Source organism: Macrobrachium nipponense, chromosome 32 (genome assembly GCF_015104395.2).
Source record: "Macrobrachium nipponense isolate FS-2020 chromosome 32, ASM1510439v2, whole genome shotgun sequence".
NCBI classification, from domain to species: Eukaryota; Metazoa; Arthropoda; class Malacostraca; order Decapoda; family Palaemonidae; genus Macrobrachium; species Macrobrachium nipponense.
Genome location: NC_061094.1, coordinates 62,925,867 through 62,948,366, shown reverse-complemented (window position 1 = coordinate 62,948,366; position 22,500 = coordinate 62,925,867).

The following is a 22,500-nucleotide window of genomic DNA, read 5'->3' as shown; positions in this document are numbered from 1 at the left end:
TTTTTAGGGTAGGATATTTATGATTTATTCATTAGAATGAAATGTAAAAGATAAATGTACATGTCAATATTACAGAAAAATTATTTCTTATACCATAAGCCATATTTATTTTAATTTACATCTGTGAAACACGGCTCTATTTGACCGCAGATTTTAGCAAGTTTTAATTTACGTCAAAAGTTGGGAATATAATATTTACATCTTACACGTGACGGGAAAAATCTTGCATGCGTACCGAGTAAGCTGGAGGTCGGGTCACGCCTTGTTCTTTATTTTTCTTTATGGTAACTCTTACTTCCTTCAAGTCTACAAGTGGATATTTTTATTTTTTACTCTTCTTTTCATTTGTGGTAACTCTTGCTTCTTTCAAATCTAGAAGGACTGAAACAGTTCATCGAGATATGGAAACGAGTACAATAATGATGCATATTGCGCTTTTTCTTCGATCACAGTAAAAACGCACATTTGCAGAGAGAAAGCTAGATGGTAAACAGTTGATATCATGTGAACACTCTAATTAGAGCCTAATTATTCCTGTTGCAACTGCGTCCATCGCGACTCCCAACCACAATACGTGACATAGGGTTTTATAACTTGACTCACATTTGCATGCAAGAATCGTATTGATAAGCATTAAAAAAAAAAGTTGGTGGAAATCACAAAGTCAAAAAAAGTATACAATAAATCAAGCTCAATAAAAGACAAAATATTTCAAATGAATATGAAGAAAGTTTCTTAAATTCGAATGATTTCATTGCACGCGTCTTTAATAAACTTCTTCATTTCTTTCGTGAATATATATATATATATATATATATATATATATATATATATATATATATATATATATATATTTATATATACATACCTACAGTGCACCGCTTGAGGTGCACTGACGGTACTAACCTCCCCCCACCCCTATCCCAAGGATGGTTCGTTTTCTTTTCTGCGTATTTAGAACACATGGACCTCCAGAAGAACAAACACGAATAAGGAATGATGGAGAGAGAGAGAGAGAGAGAGAGAGAGAGAGAGAGAGAGAGAGAGAGAGCGAGAGAGAGAGAGAGGAAGAACGTTATTATCCAACTTAAGAAATCTTTTCAGCTACTCGCGACTTATCAGATGTTTATGGCCATTTGTGCATTATCAAATTAAAGAATAATCTGGAAAAACTGCTGGTATTTCTTAATAAGAGAGAGAGAGAGAGAGAGAGAGAGAGAGAGAGAGAGAGAGAGAGAGAAAGATTAATACTCTTCAAGACTTTATGGCAATTTGTACACTGAAAGTTAATCAGGAAAAAAACTACTCATGTTTTGAGAGAGAGAGAGAGAGAGAGAAGAGAGAGAGAGAGAGAGCAGGCAACATAATCACCCACCCAGCCTTTCACAGTATAGGTCCTCTAAGCCCTGCTAAGTGTAATTTGTAATAAACTCCCCTCCCCCCCACCCCAGTCTCAATCCCTCCTTCAGGGGAGGGTGAGGGGGAGGGGGGGGGGAGCGGCAAAGGACACCCCCACCCCCCTCGGCTCTCATAGCCCCTCTGTGTTAATTAGATCTACCAAATGGAGAGAGGATTTGCTTCCACATCACAGGATGTGTCTTGTCAGCAGCAATTAACCCTGACAAGTCATTTCCTCGTTGGCATGAATTCCATCTCCGCGGTTCCGATGGAATTACTGCTGCTGCTGCTGCTGCTGTTGGTGACTGCCACGTCGGGCCTGGACAGGTTCTGGGCAGATACGTTCTCCCAAGCTTTGTAGGGATTCCTAAATGTTTTTTCGTTGAGAGAGAGAGAGAGAGAGAGAGAGAGAGAGAGAGAGAGAGAGAGAGAGAGAGCATGGGGGGGGCGTGTCCTTCATTACGACAATTTAAAACCTAATTTTACACCAACGAACAGACGACGCGGTTAATTTTTCGCTTTTTTTGTTTTCCGTTGAACTGATGTTAAATGATTGCCCTTTCCACTGGGGAATAGATACGAAATTGCGGTTTGCATTTTAAGATTGGGTATTCATACCAATTATGCAACACTTTTCATTACAGAAGTGGTCTGTATAAACGGATGTAAATAAGCTGAAAATGAACTTGCTTTAGAAAGTGAGATATTTTTGTTTGTTCATTCTGATCTGAGTTAACTTTCTTGTACATTACTTGAATGAGTTTCTCTTACAAAACGTACCCCTTTTTCAATATTTTTTTATTATTTATTGTCTCCAAAACTATTACAGCCAATTTTTAACTTTTGTGGTAAAATACTTCGATTAAGGTCAACTTCCTTTCAGAAACTTATTACTGTCTCCAAAACTATTGCAGAATATTTCTAACTTTTGGGGTAAAATACTTCGACCACTGTCCACTTCCATGCAAAATCAAAGCTTATTCTATTGCCCTCTACTTCGATATCTCCCTATATTCACTCCCCAATACAGTGCTACTCTCCTCTTTTCTGTCAAAGCCAAAGTAACGGTGAAGGAAATCCTTTTATCTAACTCAGACATCCCACTCTCTCTCTCTCTCTCTCTCTCTCTCTCTCTCTCTCTCTAAAAAAGAAGGGGGGGGGGGGGGGGGGGGGGGGGATGGGGGGGGGGGGGGGGGGGGGGGGGGGGGGGGGGGCGGAATACCAAAATAAATAAATAAACAATCGTCATAGAAAAGAGGCTGTGGTTCAAAATTCAAAACCTAAGGAAAACATGGAATAGAAATTTACGGAAGTAATTAATAAAAAAATTTTAAAAACTCATAACTGAAAAGAGGCTGTGATTCAAGCCTATGGTAAACTTAGGGAACAAACAGAAGATATATTTAAGGGGTCAGTCCATCTCACTGAGGATATTGGAAGATATTTTCGCTCCACTGACCAGCACGATTATTTTGGCCAGAATATTTCTAGGGTCAATTGCTACATATTGGTCGTAAAAGAGAGAATTCTTTTCAGTCCAGTGAAATGTTGATAGGAAAAGGTCATCTCCCGAAGTCAGTCGGCTATTTTACAGCAGACATAACGTGATATTGTTATCTGAAAACCAATGCATCTTTCATTTTTGATTTTTAATATTATCATATTATTTTTTTTTATTATATTTATTTTCATTTTTACATTTTAAGCGACAAGATGGTTTTTTTAATCAATCTATAAGGCTAAACTACGACTTTTACTAAACCAAATTATTTTTAAAACATTTAAACGGCATTTAAAACGGAAAATCTAAAAGAAAAAAGGAAAATGATAACCTTCACTAAACCAAAATATATTTAAAATATCTAAATGAAAATTGTAAAGAATAATTTTTAAAAGAGAAAATAAAAAAAAGAGAAATAAAACCACCTAACACCGAAGACGAAACTGTAAAGTTCACATAACAAAGACATTTCCTAAAACATTTCCCTACATATATATATATATATATATATATATATATATATATATATATATATATATATATATATATATATATATAGGGAAACATGGTGTGAAATCTCTTTGTTTTAGCAGTAAAAGGTAAATAAACGGTAAAATGAGCAATCAGAGACTTGATGGCCCTAACAGACTTTTGAGGATTACAGATACGAAACGGGAAAAGTCGTCGTGTATCAGAGGATGACATTCAAGAGAAGAAACAGAGACAGGATCGCTGACTGACCAAATGGAGTCCTATTCGGCTCCGCCAAGACAGGAAACGAATGAAGGAGCGTAGGAAAGAGATGAGTGATACTACTCCATACAATGGAGAGATAACAGAAATGACAGATTTACAGAGTGGTGTTGAGGATATTCTTAACGATATAAAAAAAAAAAAAAAAAATTAAAATTTGATTAATAAAAAAAAATTAAACTAGAGCCTTATATTTAATTTTTGCTACTCGACACTTGAGGAGAGATAAGGGGAATACAGATATTTACTGAGTGGTATTGAGGATAGAAACTTAACAATATACTAAACAGTAATTAGGGCTTAGATTAAATCTGAGCCAAACCAAAAACTTCTTTCAGTTTTCTTCTGAAGATTGAAAAAGAAACCCACAAAATCACTGTGTGTAACGTGTTTACTTATGAGTAAAAAGTTATACACGGTGATTTTTGTGGGTTTTCTTTGTTTTATTAAAATCTGATATTCGATACTTGAGGAAAGATGACACGAATGCAGACATTTACTGAGTGGTATAGAGGATAGAACTTAACAATATGTAAGTGAACAAATAAACATAGAGACATATTAGAAATTTAGTAACTATAACCAATCCATTTCCAAAACAAAAATGACAAAAGTATTGTTCAGAAAATCCACAAAATAAGCTTAGAGGTTTATAATCTTTCTAATGTATATACAAAAAAAAATTAGACAGACAATAATATTAAAATAACGAAGAAACTCCTCAATTTGCTTTTAAGATAAAAAAAAAAAAATGGATTATGACTCTCGTAAAAGGAATTTGATTCTTAATTAAGATTATTATAAGAATGTCGTCCCTCGCATTCAGTAAGACGAAGAGAGAGAGAGAGAGAGAGAGAGAGAGAGAGAGAGAGAGAGAGAGAGAGAGAGAGAGAGAGAGCAATTTGGATTCTGAGAAAGGGAGATACAGAGGATTACATCATTAACGAATAGGGGATTGTACTTGAGAACTTGTCGAAACAGATTTTAGGGCCGAGAATTACCACTAGGGGGGGGGGGGGGGGGGGGGGGGGGGGGGGGGGGGGGGGGGAGGGGGGGGGGGGGGGGGGGGGGGGGGGGGGGGGGGGGGGGGGGGGGGGGGGGGTTGGGGGGGGGGGGAAGAAGATGGTGTGAAGTCTGGAACAACAGATTTATAAGATTATCTATGTGTATACATATATATATATAATATATATATATATATATATATATATATATATATATATATATATGTGTGTGTGTGGTGTGTGTGTGTGTGTAAATAAAGGTATAAGCCACTAGGGAAAATTAAACAACAGACGTTCAAACGTCCTTTAATTCAAAAAAATAATATGGACGTTTGAAGGTCGAAAGATCTTGCGGAAACTCCGTTGTTTTATTTTCCCTCGTGACTTGTACCTTTATTTATGGATCTATCACGTTCCAAAATTTCGTGATTCAGTTATACATATATATATATATATATATATATTCTATATATATATATATATATATATATATATATATATAATATATAATATATATATTAAAATTGAATAATATTTTGACTCCTTATGTTTCCAGATGACCACAGTTTTAAAGTCATCTGCCGAGTTTTTAGAAGCCCTGAAAACGACACCCCTCTGAGGAGTTATTGCATCGATGGACGTGGAGTCCTCTTTCACGAACGTCCCGTGGATGAAACAATTCAGATAATCCTGGATCGTGTATATAGAGACGACTCCACGCCCCCATTGAACATCCCTGAGCATGCCCTCCGAAAACTTCCTTGATATTTGTACAAAAAGGCCCCTTTCTCCACCCAGAGGACATATGTACACAGAAATACGTGTAGCGATGGGTTCTCCCTCGGAGTACTTTTCGCGAACTTCTACAGGGTGCTGTGGAACGCGGGTATTCGCCAACATCGAGAAGCCGTCTATGTACGTCCGGTATATTGACGACACTTTCATCAGCGCCAGCAACGGCGTAAGAATAGAGCGCCTGCGACAAGCCTTCCACGACCACAGCAGACTCAACTTCACCATCGAACATTGCCGTGACCGTCGCCTCCCCTTCCTTGACGTCCTCGACGGGCAACAAGAGGAGCGCTTCGTAACACAGGTGTATACAAAAACCCACGAACCTGGGCATGTCCTGAATGGCGAGAGCGAGTGTCCAGAGAGATACAAGCGCACTGCGATCAGCGCCTTCATCAGGAGAGCTCTCTCACACTGCTCTTCGTGGAAGGACACGCACACTGAATTAGAACGTGTTGCCCAAGTTTTAATTAACAACGGGTATTCCAACAGGGACATCACTAAATGCATTCGCAAAAACACCGATAAATGGTATTAGCAGGAGCCTCGTCCCGCCGCCCTTGAAGACGTCACTCTCTTTTACAAGGGAGTATTTCATAAGAAATACAAAGAGGACGAGCGAGCCCTTCGTACCATCATAGAAAGGGAACGTTCTCCCCCACGGACCCTGCGCAAAAAGTGAAACTTATAATTAACTACAAGAGCAAGAAGACCAGTGGCCTGATTATGAAAAACAATCCAGCCCCCGTGATGCAGGACCCTCTCAAGAAAACTAACGTTGTCTACCAGTACAAATGCCCTGTACGGGAATGCCCCGGCGCTTACATTGGTATGACGACTATGCGATTTTCGAATAGGATATCCTGCCACGCTCAGGAAGGCGCCATCCACAATCATGCTAAAAACGTCCACAATACCAGGATAACTAGGAATGACATTCCTATTATCAGAATTATCGATAAGGCGGCACCACCGTCGCCTCCGCCTCTTGGAAAGGGCCCTACACAAATCGGGAAAGGAGAGACCCAGCCTCAAAACACCCACCCAAGAGACTTCACTCCTCCCGCGGTGGCGCGTAGGCGCCGCCCGCCAGCACCTTAGAGCCGAAAATAACGGGCCAATCAGGTGCCCCTGTCTATCGGCAATGACCTTCCCAATACTATGCTCCCAGTCTCCAGCGTCCGCACGCGAAGAGCAGTGCGAGCTTCCACCTCTGCAAGACGGCTTGACTCAGGGACTTAATCCTCTGTTCAGCCAATGAAAACGCAGCGCCCATCAGACAGAGCACCTGGGACACAATAAATACCGCCGAACGACCCCATTCTCTCGAACGCATTACGTAACACGTCATCCTTGCGCCATCACTCTTGCCAAAAAATAAATCTTTATTTCTGATAAAGTATGGCCTCGAAGAGACCCCTTTCGCCCGTCAATCCCAGGGAGGACCCGCCCTTGGAGGACGAGGAAGGGTTCGCCTTAGTGAGAAAGAAGAAGAAGAAGAAACAGAAGAAGACTTTGGTACCAAATTTCACCCAGAACACCCAGCTCCCTATGACATCGGCACCGAATACGGCGAGTTTTGCGGATTTCCCGGCACTTCCAAAGTTCAAAGCTGTTGTAATCGAGGGCCAGACTTCATACACTGCAGTCCGGGCCCTTGAGAAGAAGTATCCAGGAGCCAACCTCACAGCAAGACCGAACCTAAGGGGAGAATTCATCATTACTCCCAAGAACCAAAAATCTGCAGACCTCCTCAAGAACGACAACCTGTGTCTTCTACTCGATCCTGCTACAAAAATCAGCAAGGGGATGATTTGCAAAGTCCCCAAATATATTACAATCGATCGAGTTCTCGAGGTTCCCAACATCATGGAAGCCAAGAGATGTACTGCCAAAGACGGACAGGAAACCCTAAAAATTGATGCAACGTTAAAGGGCCAAATTCCAGCCAGGGTCAGCCTTGGGATTCTAGGCACTTACGAGGCTGAAGCCTTCGTACCAGAGCCTCTGAGATGCTTCAAGTGTCAGAGGTATGGTCATCACAAAAATGAGTGTAAATCAGAGCACATCTGTGGAGTGTGCAGTGCAAAACACGAAACAGAAGTGTGCTTGAAAAAATACAAGGAAAAGGGCCATACAGTTGCCCTAACTGCAGCCAGCAACATCATGCTTGGTTTAAGGGATGCTCAGTCAGACTGCAGAGGATTTGGAAGGCGAAGGGCATCCCTCCTCCACCTGCAAGGCCACGGCAACCATCACCGCCCAGGAAACCTTCAAGCAACCCCAGGTTCGATCCAAGAACGAACCTACCTCCTGCACCACAAACCACTCAACCTTCCTCCCAACCTCCTCAATCCCGGCACTACATCCCCACCCCCTCACCTTCTCCTTACCGCCAAACTCCCGCCCCTATACCTCCTCCCCCTACGGATATTCCCCCAACCCCTCAGGTCACCCCCCGCAAGATTGCATCCCACGACGACGTCGATTCCTGCTCGTGCCGAAGCAGGAACCCAGACAGAAGAAGACGCAGTTGAAGAAGAAATGCAGACAGAGACACCGGCTGTAGCTCATTTTGTTTAAAGAAGCAGGAACACAAACAGAGGAGTTCATAGCTAAGAAAAGTAACCAAACTCAGACCTCCAGCAAACCAGAACTCAGAACGTGAACGTTCGAAGCGACTACATCCTCGTAGGACAATACCAACCAGAAAGTTCCTGCTGACCTACGAGGAATCCATTTCATTTTTACATAGAGCCATCTACAATAGTGACGATACCATGATCATCAACTGTTCTCTGAGCTCGTCCACGAACTGTTGGACCTAGAGATCAGTCTTCCAGATGATCTCCTCACAGAACATAGATTCAAAACCCAGGAATAACTGCCACCGTTTCACGAGAGTGCTGTTTGTAGCATTAATTGCTTTTTCTTTTACTAAACAATCCTCCTTTCCCCTCCGTTTTTCAGCCGCCTCACGTCTAACGACCGAATATTTCAACTGTCACTCTAACTACCGCTTAAGCTGTCGACTATTTTTGTTATCCTGTTTCTAAAACTGATAATATTTCGTTTTTTCCTTCGTCGTTCCCTATTGCTAAACGATCGGCGCTTTTTTTTTTTCTTTCCATTATCGTAAAGTTAAATATGGTACTTGAACTCTATCGATCTTTATCTTCTACTAATGGGTACCTTAGGGTTTAAAGGGGTTTGTAACCTTGCCTATTCACCTTTCCTTTCACCTTTGAATCCATACCATACCACCTGCACATTCCATAGAAATCATAAATAAAAAGATCGCCTCATATCCTTAAATCACCAATGCATCTAAAAATAATTCAAATGACCTACGGGCTGCTCATTAGCTAAAGCCCGTGCTGGCATAAAACCAGCTTAATACTCCAACAACCAACAACCAACCAACCCAATTCCAATTCAGTTCACGCTCACCTTTCCTTGAAAATGAACCGATGATACGGTTGGAAACGTTGGAATTCCGTTTACGCCCGCCCTTAGTCTAAGATTTGTTAACCACTTTTGTTTCATATCAATAAAATTATTATTTTTAGAAAACATTTCTTTAACCGAGATAGAACATCGGCCAGCTATTAGCAAATATTAGCCCTGATGAGAAGAGAATAATAAGAAGAATTGAAACGACCATATATAAAATCAATTCCACTGATGCTGCCATCATCTTTAACAAAAAAATAATAATAATAAAAAAATAATAATAATAATGAAAAAATAACATTCCAAAACAAAAGTATGGTATTTCAGTTCATGAAAGTGTTTTTTTTTTTTTTTTTTTTTTTTTTTTTTTTTTTTTTTTTTTTTTCGTCAAAGTAACTTTTTTTTTCCAAATTCAACAGAATAAGTAAATTCCGTAACCTATTCGGTATTTATCTGTTTGCTGCACTTTAATAAGAAAGAAAAAATTCTATAATAACAAAAGTATGGTATTTCAGTTCATAAATTATTTTTTCAAAGCAAGTTTTTTTTTTTTTTTTTCCAAATAAAAAGGTACGTTTTATCACTGGCCCGTTAAATATGAACGAGTGACCCACAGATTCTTGCGGTTCCTTGTTGATTTATTTATGTCTTTTTCTCTTTTTTGCATTCAACACTAAATAATGAAAAGGGGCAGACGGTAGCTGAATGCAAAAGGATGGTGGTTGAAAAATATTTTGTTGCTTTTCGTGTCGCTGTGGAATTTTTTTTGGAAATATGTTTCAAGTTTTCACGTTTAGAAAAAAATTCTTTTTCAGAACTGTAAACGATTTGGCTTAAGCATATTGCAGACCCACAAATTTTCTTCGGAAACCATCGGCTGGAATTTGTGCACGAATTTCCGTTATTTGGGTCACATTTATCACCGGACGACCTAAAAGATCGGCAGACATGAACAGAGGCGTCGTAAACTATGTGCAGCTGGCAACATGATTGCAAAGAGGTTTGCCTTCTGTCACCGAGACGTGAAACTGCTGCTCTTCCGCTCGTACTGCTACAGTATCTGGGTGTTCCCTCTGGACGAACTGAGAGACCATGAGACGCATCACTGTTGTGCACAATGACATTCTGAGACGCCTCACAAACACTCCCCGCTACCACTCCGCCACACAGATGTTCATAGAAAACCGCCTGGACAATTTAAAAATAATTGTTAGGCGAACAATGTCCAGTCTGGTAACCCGAGTGAGAAACAGCAGCAACTCGCTCATACAAAGCATCCTAAGGAGTGAAGCAAGAAGTTCATCTAAATAATGGAAAAGATGGGAAAATGAGGCCTTTGTCCCCTAAAGGACTTAATCTCTGTATTGGCAAGATGTCATCTGCAGTTTTTGTCATTATTACATTTATTGCTGTTATTTTTAATTTTTCTTTATTACTGTGATTACTATCAATTTAAAGTTTTTTTTTTTTTTTACATTCAATTTTTGTATTTAGCCCTCTGGACCTGACTACTGTAGAAATTTAAGTATATCATTTTTGTGCACTAACTGTTATTACTCTCAATGCATATTTTTTGTTTTTTTTCTCACCAATATTATTACTGTTATTACCAGTATTATGATTACTAGCTTTTATGCCACCTCAGCTATCCTGTATATAAGTGCCGATTATTCATTTTCTTTTTCTTTTTTATCATGCCTCATGTATCTAGATTGTGTATGTTACTGTCTGTATTTTGTAAAATTCAATGTATATGGCCCTGAGCTGAAATAAAGCATATTATTATTATTATTATTATTATTATTATTATTATTATTATTATTATTATTATTATTATTATTATTATTATTATATTGCAATACTTGAGTGCATGATCTTCATTAATCCTTTAACAAATTGAAGTCAGTGGTTTCAAGAGGAAACATTGCTTCTTAGACCAATACTCCTCAGTATAATATTAATAAAAATTAGGAACAGTTAGGTGGCGTATGAGACCAAGTCTCTGTATAGATATTCTGAAAGTAAACCGAGAGCAATAAAGAAAAATATATAACGTGAAAAACAGTAGACATAGAAGTTGTTTTATATAGCAAATTACACCAACAACTAGGCATAGTTGAAGTCACTTAAATATACTTTCCTTTCTCCTGCTGGATTTCTTGATAAAATAGAGGCCTAGTCCCTTGTTTCATCACAAAGTTTGATTCTTGTATTCTGGTGCTCAGTATTATAATAAGTTAATGGTATTTTTACCTCCATCTGCAATTACTCGAATTACTTATGTACAGAGACTGTATACACTCTTTTTATAATAACCGTTACATGGCTTCTAACTGAACCAGTATGATAACCCTTTTTTCATATATGTCTTTCTTTTTTTTATAATTTGCTTGTCGAGTCAGATTTCCTCTAATCCTTGCAGTTTCACTAAGCCGTGCAAAAGTATAGTTATCGATAACAGAACTAAACTGAAAGCAATACAAAGAATAAAAAAAAAAATAAATAAATAAAACAATAAATCACTCAATCGGTCTATCTGATGTTAGTCTCTCTCTCACCGCCCAGTCTGAACCGCAATCATTAGTCTCACTTTGATCGTCATCCCTTGAGTAATTCAAGAGTATTCTCCCAAGACCAGTGGCTTATATCGCTTCGTGTAGAATGCTAAGGAATTGACTTTTGTCACCAGTTTCATTTACAGGTCTTTAGTTTGATTTTAATTTTATTTTTTATTTTTTTTCTCGTCTATTGTTTCTCATTTCGATCTTACGGTAACTTGTTTTTGAACTCTGAGAACCATTACTCTTATTCCTTAACCTCCTACCAATATATATATATATATATATATATATATATATATATATATATATATATATATATATATATATATATATATATATACATGGTTGAAACCATGTTAATCAGATGATGCGCCAAAATGGAGGGGTGGGTGTTACCAAATATTCTTCATAATTATATAATTAAAATTATTTTCACAGTTAAGCTTCGCCCCCTGTTCATAATTATCTATATCGTAATGAACCCTCATAATTATCCTCACTATACTGATCTAACTGATAACTGTTCTTGCATCGCTTGTCAATATTAGTCAATTGAAATTATGTCACGGTTGAGGAAGAAGGTTAGGCCTATGGTGCTGGGAGCCCTTTAAAAAACTTTGGTGTGAGACTGAGCTACAATAATGACTCGATCTTATGAAGCCCTGTATATTATGGAAGCCGAGAGGGATAATATGTAAAAAAATGACACGGTGATAATTGTCTATTCAGAGAGAGAGAGAGAGAGAGAGAGAGAGAGAGAGAGAGAGAGAGAGAACGTCTTAGCAGGTTACCCTAACCGCTTCCCGTCATGCACTTTCCCTCCCAGTCGCCGCTATAGACAAGCCAGCCTTCAATATCGTATTCGATGAGGTTGGTTTTGTGATTTAAGTTGGTATAAATGCTAATGTGAACTGTCCCAGATTCAAAACAAAAATTCGTGACGGACTCATAGCCTTTTTTTTTCTAGTAACGATTTATTTTCAAGGAAACAAAAGCGGTCTTTATTGGGAGTGAGAAGGCTGTGACGTCATCAAGTATCTCGTGTAAAATTATGTAACAGCTCAGTTGACTTTGAACAGTGGATGTGTCATGAGTACACCGCTCTTCCACTGTTTTATTTCCTATTTAAATACCTGGTGTCGTACAAGGTGAGAATCTCATATGCTCTTGGTCTCGTGTATTAATATTGTAAACAAGCTTTCATTTTCATTGTGGAAAATTACGAAATTAGAGCAAAACAGTGATCTATAATGAAGCTCGATGTTCCAACGAGTAAGTCAGCCAAGACTAGTGTCGTTAAAAAGCAACGTAAACGATCAAGGCATATTAGAAAAGGCTGTGACAGCTGAGCATTTATTGTATTTATTTGCTTGTCTAAATCACTTTGACTTTTATTAAATTTTACAGTGTATTACAACGAACTAGAGTAACATTGATTATATTAAGCGCCGTTTCACTCCCAGATTATCAAGTGCATCTTTGGTGGTGACTAAACTGCCCGCGTGTACTCAAGTTATGTAAAGTTATATATGATATAATAATTCAGGAAAGCATTATTCATTATTGGGAAACAGAAGCTGCCTGTATTAGCAAAGTCTCGGCCCACAGTATGTAAATGTAGTATTTTTTTGTTTTTTACCCGAAATCAACGTTTATAAATTAAGCATTTCGATTTATTTAATAAGCGTATTAACGAAATTGACGTTGTGTTATTTCTTGATTAACCCACTCCATTATTATGTCGGTCATCCATCTCTTATAAATCTTCTCTCCCCCTTACCATACTTTTGTCCATATTCCCTCAGTCTACGCTCTCCAAACGTTGCCAACTCTTATAACTTTTTCTCCTGTGTGTCAATCTTCTTAGAAGGGAAAGCAGCCATCTCGAATAACCGTTTTATTTAACTGATTAATTTTTTAAAAAGTCTCTTGTCAGTTCTGGATCCAAATTAAACCAGAAACTTCATATTTCTTACTAATCTTTCCATAGGAGTACTACACTTACAACCTCTCTTCCCACCCTCCCCCCTCCCAGCCTCCACCTCACTGCTACACTTATATCTCAGTGTTTCCATGTAAGTACTACGCTTATAACCGCCCCCCCCCCCCCCCCCCACCTTGCTTCACGAGTCACACACTTTTCCTTTTTCATTTTTTCATGTTAGTACTACACTTTACAACACAACTCTTTTTTTTTTTTTTTCTCAGCTACACTTAATCTTCTGCTCTCTCTCTCTCTCTCTCTCTACTCTCTCTCTCTCTCTCTCTCCTGGTACACTTTCACCCGTCCCAGTAGTCCCGCCCCACCCTCTACCCCCGTCCCCGTAGTTTTCCCAGCCACAAACAAAACTGGCTTCCTCGCCCAGCTTCTCTGAACCACTCCCGAGATAATCTCTCTTCTCTTTCATCCCTCGCGGTCTGAGAGCACATTCCTTTTCCTCCTTTGGTTTTGCTGAGCGTCACGTGACATCCAGCTTTCGTTCAGGACCTAAATTTCATAATCAATCAATCACTCATAAGCCTAAAAGGAAATTTGCTTTTCAAGGGAATCAGTCTTCATAAACTATGTATTTCAGGGTCCCCTTTTCATAAATGGTATAAGGATTGTATAACCTTCACCAACGGCGGACAAGAAAGAAAAAATGTCAGTAAATTAAAAATCCCTTTTTACCAGCAACACTGAGCTGTAACTTTGGGCGTAAAATCATGTAACGCCCACATTAACATTATAACATCCACAATACTACTGAACATTATCATCTTTGCAGGGGTCGCTGCTAACATGCTCGGATTCCGGAAATACAAATTCCTCACGAGGCCAGGTGGATACATATTCAGGCGTTAAGCGTCATTTTCGTTAATGGCAGTGGGCGGAATATATGAGCATCAGAGACAAAGCATCTGTAACCATTGCCAGTTTGTTACCCAAGGTAAGGATTATTTATTTATATATATATATATTATATATTATAATATCCTAATATATATAGTTATATAATAATATATACATATAATATATTCTTAATTAATTCATAATTCTCTTGCATGACGAGTTCATATCTGATCGCGGTAAGTGTTGGATGAGGATGTCAGGTCTGGATGATATGAAGATTTGTGTAATGTGGATTTTATTAATATAAATGCGTCATATCGTTCTCTATGAAAATGAATAGAAATGTTTCTTTTTCGTGGCCTCTGAGAATAGATAGGATTTTTTTTTTAGTTACCTGTGAAATTGGATAGGGATTTTTTGTTCCGTATCTGTGAGAACAAATTGGATTTTTTTTTTTTGTTACCTTTGAGAATAAATAGGAATTTTTTCGTCACCTGTAGAAATAAATAGGATTTTTTTCGTTACCACCACAAATTAGTAGGGATTTATTTACTTTACATATGAAAATAAATAGAGTTTTTTTTCGTTACCTGTGAAAATTAGAGATTTTTTTCTGTATCTGTGAGAATGAATTGGATTTGTTTCGTTACCTATGAGAATAAATTGGAATTTTTTCGTTATCTGTGAAAATAAGTCGAATTTTTTTTCGATACGTGTAAAAATGCATAGTGATTTCTTCTTTATAAATGAAAATAAACAGGATACAATTTCGTCATCTACGTAAATATATAGGATGTTTTGTTACTTGTTGGTATTACTACAAGTATTATGCACCCACTTTTTTTTTTTTTTTTTTTTTTTTTTTTTTTTTTTTTTAACCTCCATCCCCGCTTCCATATTTCCATCTTGCTGTCCAACCGCTCCAGCTGTCTGTTTTCCGTTATCTTAAGCGATGAATGAACGAAAGTGCGTCAGGGTTTTTTTTTATGTAAATCACTCGATATTTTATGAATAAAAAAAAGAAACAACCATATAAGTCTTGTGGAAAACGCATTTAGAATGGCGTTGAAGTTCGTTATTTTCAGTTTTTTTTTTTCAATTGCATATTGTTAACGGATGCAGTCAACTATCCCCTCCTACCCCCTTCAAAAAAAAAAAAAAAAAAAAAAAAAAAAAACAGGTATATAATCATTTCTCCATGTTCGGGATTGGGTTTCAATATGATTTTTGTGAACATGAATTTACTTACCAAGTGGCTCTATTCGTAGGAAATGGGATTCGCACAAAATGTTCTTGTTTTTTTTCGAGGAGTTATGACGAGCTCACGAATTTGATCGCTTCGCAATTTCGAAGCACCGAAATTCATTTTAACATGCGAATGTAATATTCGAAATCTAAGACCTGAAATGAATATTGTGTTCATGATTTTTTCTCATAGGATCAAACCCACAGTCACAGGACACACCCACATTTAAATAAGTCAATTTCACGAACAATAAATATGTAATAGAAAGGATTTGGTATTTTGTGGTGAAATTCGAATGCAATTAGTTGATGTTTTTTTTAGAACTTATAAATGGGTATAATCTTAGTAACAAAATTGACAGACAATAGGGAAATATGAAGAGGAATTTTCCAGAGTTTTTTTTTTTTTTTTTTTAAGTATTTTGCACCGTACAGGAAGTAGCGTAATGTAATGCATTCTCTCTTTTTATAATTCTACAAAACGATGGGCTTATTATTGTTAAAAATAAAACGGAAGCGCTAGGATTCCAATTTTGTATATGAAAATGTGAGATGAATTTCCAATAGCAGTATTGTAAACTGTTCCAAAAAATGATGTCTCGGAAATATCAACTAGTATTAGGAGAAAAATGAAATTAGCGGAATTTCTCCATAACCATAAAAAAAAAAAAAAAAAAAAAAACTAACCATTTATCAAAGAAATACTATCTTGACAGACATATTTTCCTTTTAAGTTTTTCCAAATGATCCCTAAATATACAAGTAAAAAAAAAAAATCCGCCGAAGTTTCTTGGGCGCAATCGAGTTTTCTGTGATTCATATATTCAAGGCCACCGTAAATAAATATATTTTTTGGTGGTCTCATTATAATGCTGTATGACCCGCGGCCCATGAAATTTCAACCACGGACCGTAGGTGACCTGGCTTTCAGGGTTGCCAGACGCACGATTATGCTTAACTTTAACCATAAATAAAATAAAAAGTACTGAGGCTAGAGGGTTGCAATTTGGTATGTTTGATGATTGGAGGGTGGATGATCAATACCCAATCAATTTAATTTGCAACCATCTAGCCTCAGTGTTTTTAAGATCGGACGGGAAAAACGTGCGGACGGACAGACAAACCGGCAGAATAGTTTTCTCTTCAGAATCTAAAAAAAGAAGGATCAAACCCAACCCTGATTCACAGAGATAACGTATAGCTGTCCACTTGAATTGGAATCCTGTCACTTCAGGGAGGATTAGCTACCGGCAATTGAATGTATCAGCTGAAATTCATTGAATAATGTGAAAGCTGGACAATTTGGAAGACCGTTCCGAATGGATTGGATTAATATCGAAGAGCAGGATTATTGATTTTTCATTTTTACTGTTAAATTTATTGCGTTTTTTTACGGTTCCTTTTTTTAAAATTTTTAGATTAATTCCCCACCGGCCGTGTTTTTATTGCTTCAGATGTGATATACGTAATTGGAATTAACGCAAAATTCGTATTGTCAGCATTTCAAATACCCTTAGAGGATTGGTTTGTAAACAGTTAAATCAAGAAAAAACTAATGATTGTGTGAACAGACTAAGAATTCCTCTTACAAAACCCGTTTTTTTTTTTTTTTTTTTATTTAGGAAATAAACACAAAATTTATCTTGTTATCATTTCAACATAATTCTTCGAGAATTGGTCTGCAAATAGCTAAATCACAAATGTTTGAACAAACTCAAAATCTTCTCTCTCTCTCTCTCTCTCTCTCTCTCTCTCTCTCTCTCTCTCTCTCTCTCTCTCTTTTTTTTCATATATATATACAAAATCTTTGCCAAACTGAAAAGGATGTCAGACCCTTTCAGGACCCATCAACTGAAGTGTTATGGGGTCTCTTTTCAAATGATTTCCATCTTCTCCCTTCGCCGGTGTTTCTTCTTCTCCTTTCGTGTGATTCCTAAGACTTTGGAAGGATTGTCTCGCTTAACAGAGTAATTCTGTGCTGTTTTCCAGCCGTAGTTCTCACGAAAATCTGCGCCATTTGCAAAATAATGTTATAAACATTGTACCGTAACTTGCAACAAAGCCTTATTGCAATTTTCTTATATTCCTTTTTGTTATTGGCTTTCATAAGTTCCAGCAATTCTGGTGAGACCAGTTTTTTCAAAGCTCAGGCAGTCCTGCTCAGACCAATATCCATTTTCCAGCACCATAGCTGTTAATGAAGTCGGCGCTGACATAGGTTGTGTTAGCTTTTAATAAGAAGGGTTACCTTACTTATGGATTTTAGCAGTTTTATAACAATATCTAGGACGTGAAATCCGAACTTCCGATGCAAAATTAATCTTGCGCGTGAAAGGTATTGCAGGTAGCAGAGCAATAGTATATTTTTTTTTTTTCCGGATTTGTTGGGGGAGGGGGTCCGTGCGAGAAGCGCCTAAATAATCCCGGGTTAATTGCAAAGACAAAGGTATTCTCCACCCACCTAGTAAAAAGAAAAATTCTATTCTGTTACTCTGGAGTCAATCTGCGCATTGTTTTATTTTTATTTATTTTTTTTTTTTTTGGCCACCAAGCAAACTTCAATTTAATGAAGCTTTCTCACTGGCCAGTCACTGCTTCAATACTAGATCCAGCTTTCTTTTTATTCGTGCTGAACAAAAATTGCGACTGACAAATGAAGAATAATGATGTGTTTATTTTTTTTTAACGCCGAATGGCTTCCAGCAAAGAATAATTAATTGAAACCAGGGAGTTATCCCGTATATACAGATGCATATATGTCATATAATTATATAGAATCTGTTAGTGTGTGTGTGTATATATATATATATATATATATATATATATATAGATATATATATATATATATGACATATATATATATATATAGTGTATATAAAATCTATACATACGATGTATATAATATATATATATATATATATATATATATATATATATATATATATATATATATATATTATATATATATATATGGCTTTGTATAGCCTGTTCATCAACAACATCCTAAAACATTGCACGATAACCGTTCTGCATTTGTCCTAAACATCACCTCTCTCTCTCTCTCTCTCTCTCTCTCTCTCTCTCTCTCTCTCTCTCTCTCTCTCTCTCTCTCTCTCTCTCTCTTTGGTTGGCAGTTGTCTGTCAGGCAGGCCTGCCGTCTGCCTGTCTAAACGTCTGTGAACCTGTAATTCTGTAAGTCTGTGAACCTGTAAGTCTATAAGTCTGAACCTGTAAGTCTATAAGTCTGTGAACCTGTAAGTCTGTAAACCATTTCACTAGCAATTATAATTTTTCTCTCGACCCGGACACAACTGCAATTTTCCCTTGTTTACAGAGAATGCATAATTCATTTATTCGAAGTAAATTAACAAAGGTTTTTTTTTCTATTTGTTTGCGGCTGTTTTCTTTTTTCGAGATAAACAAACAACTGGTCGCGGGTATGACTGAGGAGACCACTCGGGAAATCGCCGGTGGTGTTGTTTATTAAACAAACTTGCTAAAATCGGCACTTGCCGGTTTGTGGAATTTGATGTAGTGTGACAGACAGTGGCCTTCATAACCCTTGTAGCTATTTGATTGCGATTTCGTTCATATTTCTTTGAAGTTGGATCTCGAGGCTTTGCAGTGACGAGCGTATCCAGAAATGTGCAAAGTACTTTGAGGAGTTAAGAGGGCATTGTGGCTATCACATTTCTATGTACATACATGTACGCACACACACACACACACACACACACACACACATATATATATATATATATATATATATATATATATATATATATATATATATATATATATATATATATATATATATATATATATATATATATATATATATGTGTGTGTGTGTGTGTGTGTGTGTGTGTGTAGATGTATGTACATAGAAATGTAATAGCCACTATGCCCTCTTAACTCCTCGAAGTACTTTGCACATTTTTGGATACGCTCGTCACTACGTGGTGTGTGTGTGTGTGTGTGTGTGTGTGTGTGTGTGTGTGTGTGTGTGTGTATGAATATTATTGGAAGAATGGTTATAAAATATAATAAAATCACTCACAATCGTATTGTTAATTATAGATTTTATCAATTATCTCATATTACGTACGTCCTCAATCTCTCTCTCTCTCTCTCTCTCGTATGCGAAAAAGTCATTTCGAAATCTCGTTACGAAACATATCCTCGTTTTCAATTTTGTTTTTATTTTTTATTATAAGAGTATTTTTTTTTAGTAACTCTGGCTTTTAATTGATATCGATAGGCACTTAGAACTGAGAGACCGCGCTGCGTTTTAATTGGTGCTTTTTGAAACCTGATTCTCAGGCATATGCTTCGTATCACTTGACTTTAGCATGATATTTTGCCAAAGGATACTTCACTGACCTGTCCTGCAGTGGAAGGTCCCTCTATCTATCTTTTTTCAGTATGTTTCTGTTTCTACTTTCTATATATATATATGTATATATATATATATATATATATATATATATATATATATATATATAAATATATGTTAACACATATATATATATATATATATATATATATATATATATATATATATATATACACATACATACATATATATATATATATAGATATATATATATATATATATACTATATATATATATATACTATTATACAATATACATATATATATATATATATATATATATATATAGATATATATATATATATAATGTTTATACGTATTTTATAATGTATATATATATATATATATATATATATATTATACATATATATTTATATACCAACTCGTTTTGCTAATATCTTATGAACAATTGATGAATAACGCCTTTAAATTAATTATATATGAGGCAAATATACTCTCTCTCTCTCTCTCTCTCTCTCTCTCTCTCTCTCTCTCTCTCTCTCTCTCTCTCTCTCATTATATATATATATATATGTGTATACATATACATCATATATATATATAGTGTATATATATATATATATATATATATATATATATATATATATATATATTATATATATATATATATACATACATATATATACATAAGTGATTTTTCTGTATTAATTTATGGCATTGTAATTTCTCGCCCTCTGAGTAATATCAGTAATCATTTAAAACTTCCATAACCACTGAATATATTGGATGATGGCAGTTTTTAAAAAATTAGTTTTGAAATCTTTTTCTTCCCCTCTCCTGAATACCGCTAAACCCCACGAACCCTCTGCATATCATTATAATACCGTATTATGATTTGTAACACAATTACTCCTTTGTAGATTGACCCCTTTTTATAAAGAAATTGCGCAACTCCCTGTTTTGAAGAGGTTATTCCAGGAAGCTGAACTTAATCTCCAAAATCCTCTTCCCGAACGCGTGATTATTTATTCTATTTTTTTTTAATTATATCGCGTAAGTTAAAAGAGTATTACGGAAAGTGGTGGATCACAGGTGATTAGTGTATTGCTCGTTAACAAAATTAGATTTAAGTTAATTCGTTGATAGTTTATTTATTGGTGGTAACGAATCAGGTCTTTATGGGAATTGTAACAAAAGGATTTATGGATTATCCGTGATTATTTAATTTATTTAGAGATAAGAAGACAAGATTTAGGCCAAAGGGCACGCGCTGGGACCTATGAGGTCATTCAGTGCTGAAAAGAAAATTGAGAGAAAAGGAGGCTTGAGAGGTGTAACAGGAGGAAAACCTCCCAGTTGTACTAAAATGCAATCGTTAGGAGAAGGTTGAGGAATGTAAGGTGGAAGAACGAGAATATGAACGGAGGTACAGTAAAAGGAGTGAAAGGGGATGCAGCTAGTGGCCGACGAGACGCTGGAAAGAACCTTAAGTAATGCCTACAGTGCACTGAGTAAGGTGCACTGATAACACTACCCTCCTACGGGGATTTTATTTTATTGTAGAATCACTGTCTATCACAAGTAGACTGGAAGGTTGAAAATGCAATCTTAATTGTTGTATTTGTTGTCTCATATAAGAACACTTACCTCTTAACTTTATTTGCTTACCGATTAAAGGAAACCCCTTACTAACAATATCAGTTATCTATTATTCCTTTTAATGCCTTGGTGTAATTTAGAAGACAGATTCGTGTTGCGTCTTCATAGTAACAAGATGTCTCTTTACGGATCTGATAATGAGCCAGCGTATTTTAACAGAGATTATAAATACTTCTGCGTTTGGTATATTCCATACCTAAGGTATATTTTCCATAACCAGAATTTGAGCGTAGGACTTCCGTTTAGATACAGCTATTGATAGTCAACTTACCGGATTCAGGTCCTGTACTAGAATTAATATCATTCCATTTCCACCATGAGAACCTCCGCTCTGCCAACGTGGATTCAGAGGAATTTATTTCTGGTGATTAGAAATTCATGTCTCGATAAAATGTGGTTCGGATCCCACAATAATATGTAGGTCCCTTTGCTAGGTAACCAGGTGGTTCCCAGCGACGTAAGAAAATGGGCCCAACCCTAGGAGAGCTGTTAATCAGTTCAGCTGTCTGGTAAAACTAAGATATACTTAACCTTAAGCCATGAGAACCGACCGGTAAGGTTGTAGCACTTGGCTTATAGTTTCTTTTTTTACTTACACATGCGTGACCTTTAATATCTCAAATATTAAGCCATGGTATCTAACCCACAGGACCATATCAGGGTAGATGTACTTATCAATTTTCTTTTCATTGCACATGCCTCTTCTTGTTATACCCTCAAATATTAAGCCTTGGTATCTAACCCACAGGACCATATTCAGATCCTATCAGGGTAGATATACCTATCAATTTTCTTTTCCTTACACATGCATGACGTTTTATATCTCAAATATTAATCCATTATATCTAATCCACAGGACCATATTCAATTCCACTATCAGGCAGATGTACTTACCAAATACCCAATTCCCATAAAGAATTATTAATTTATTGCATCCTATGGGTT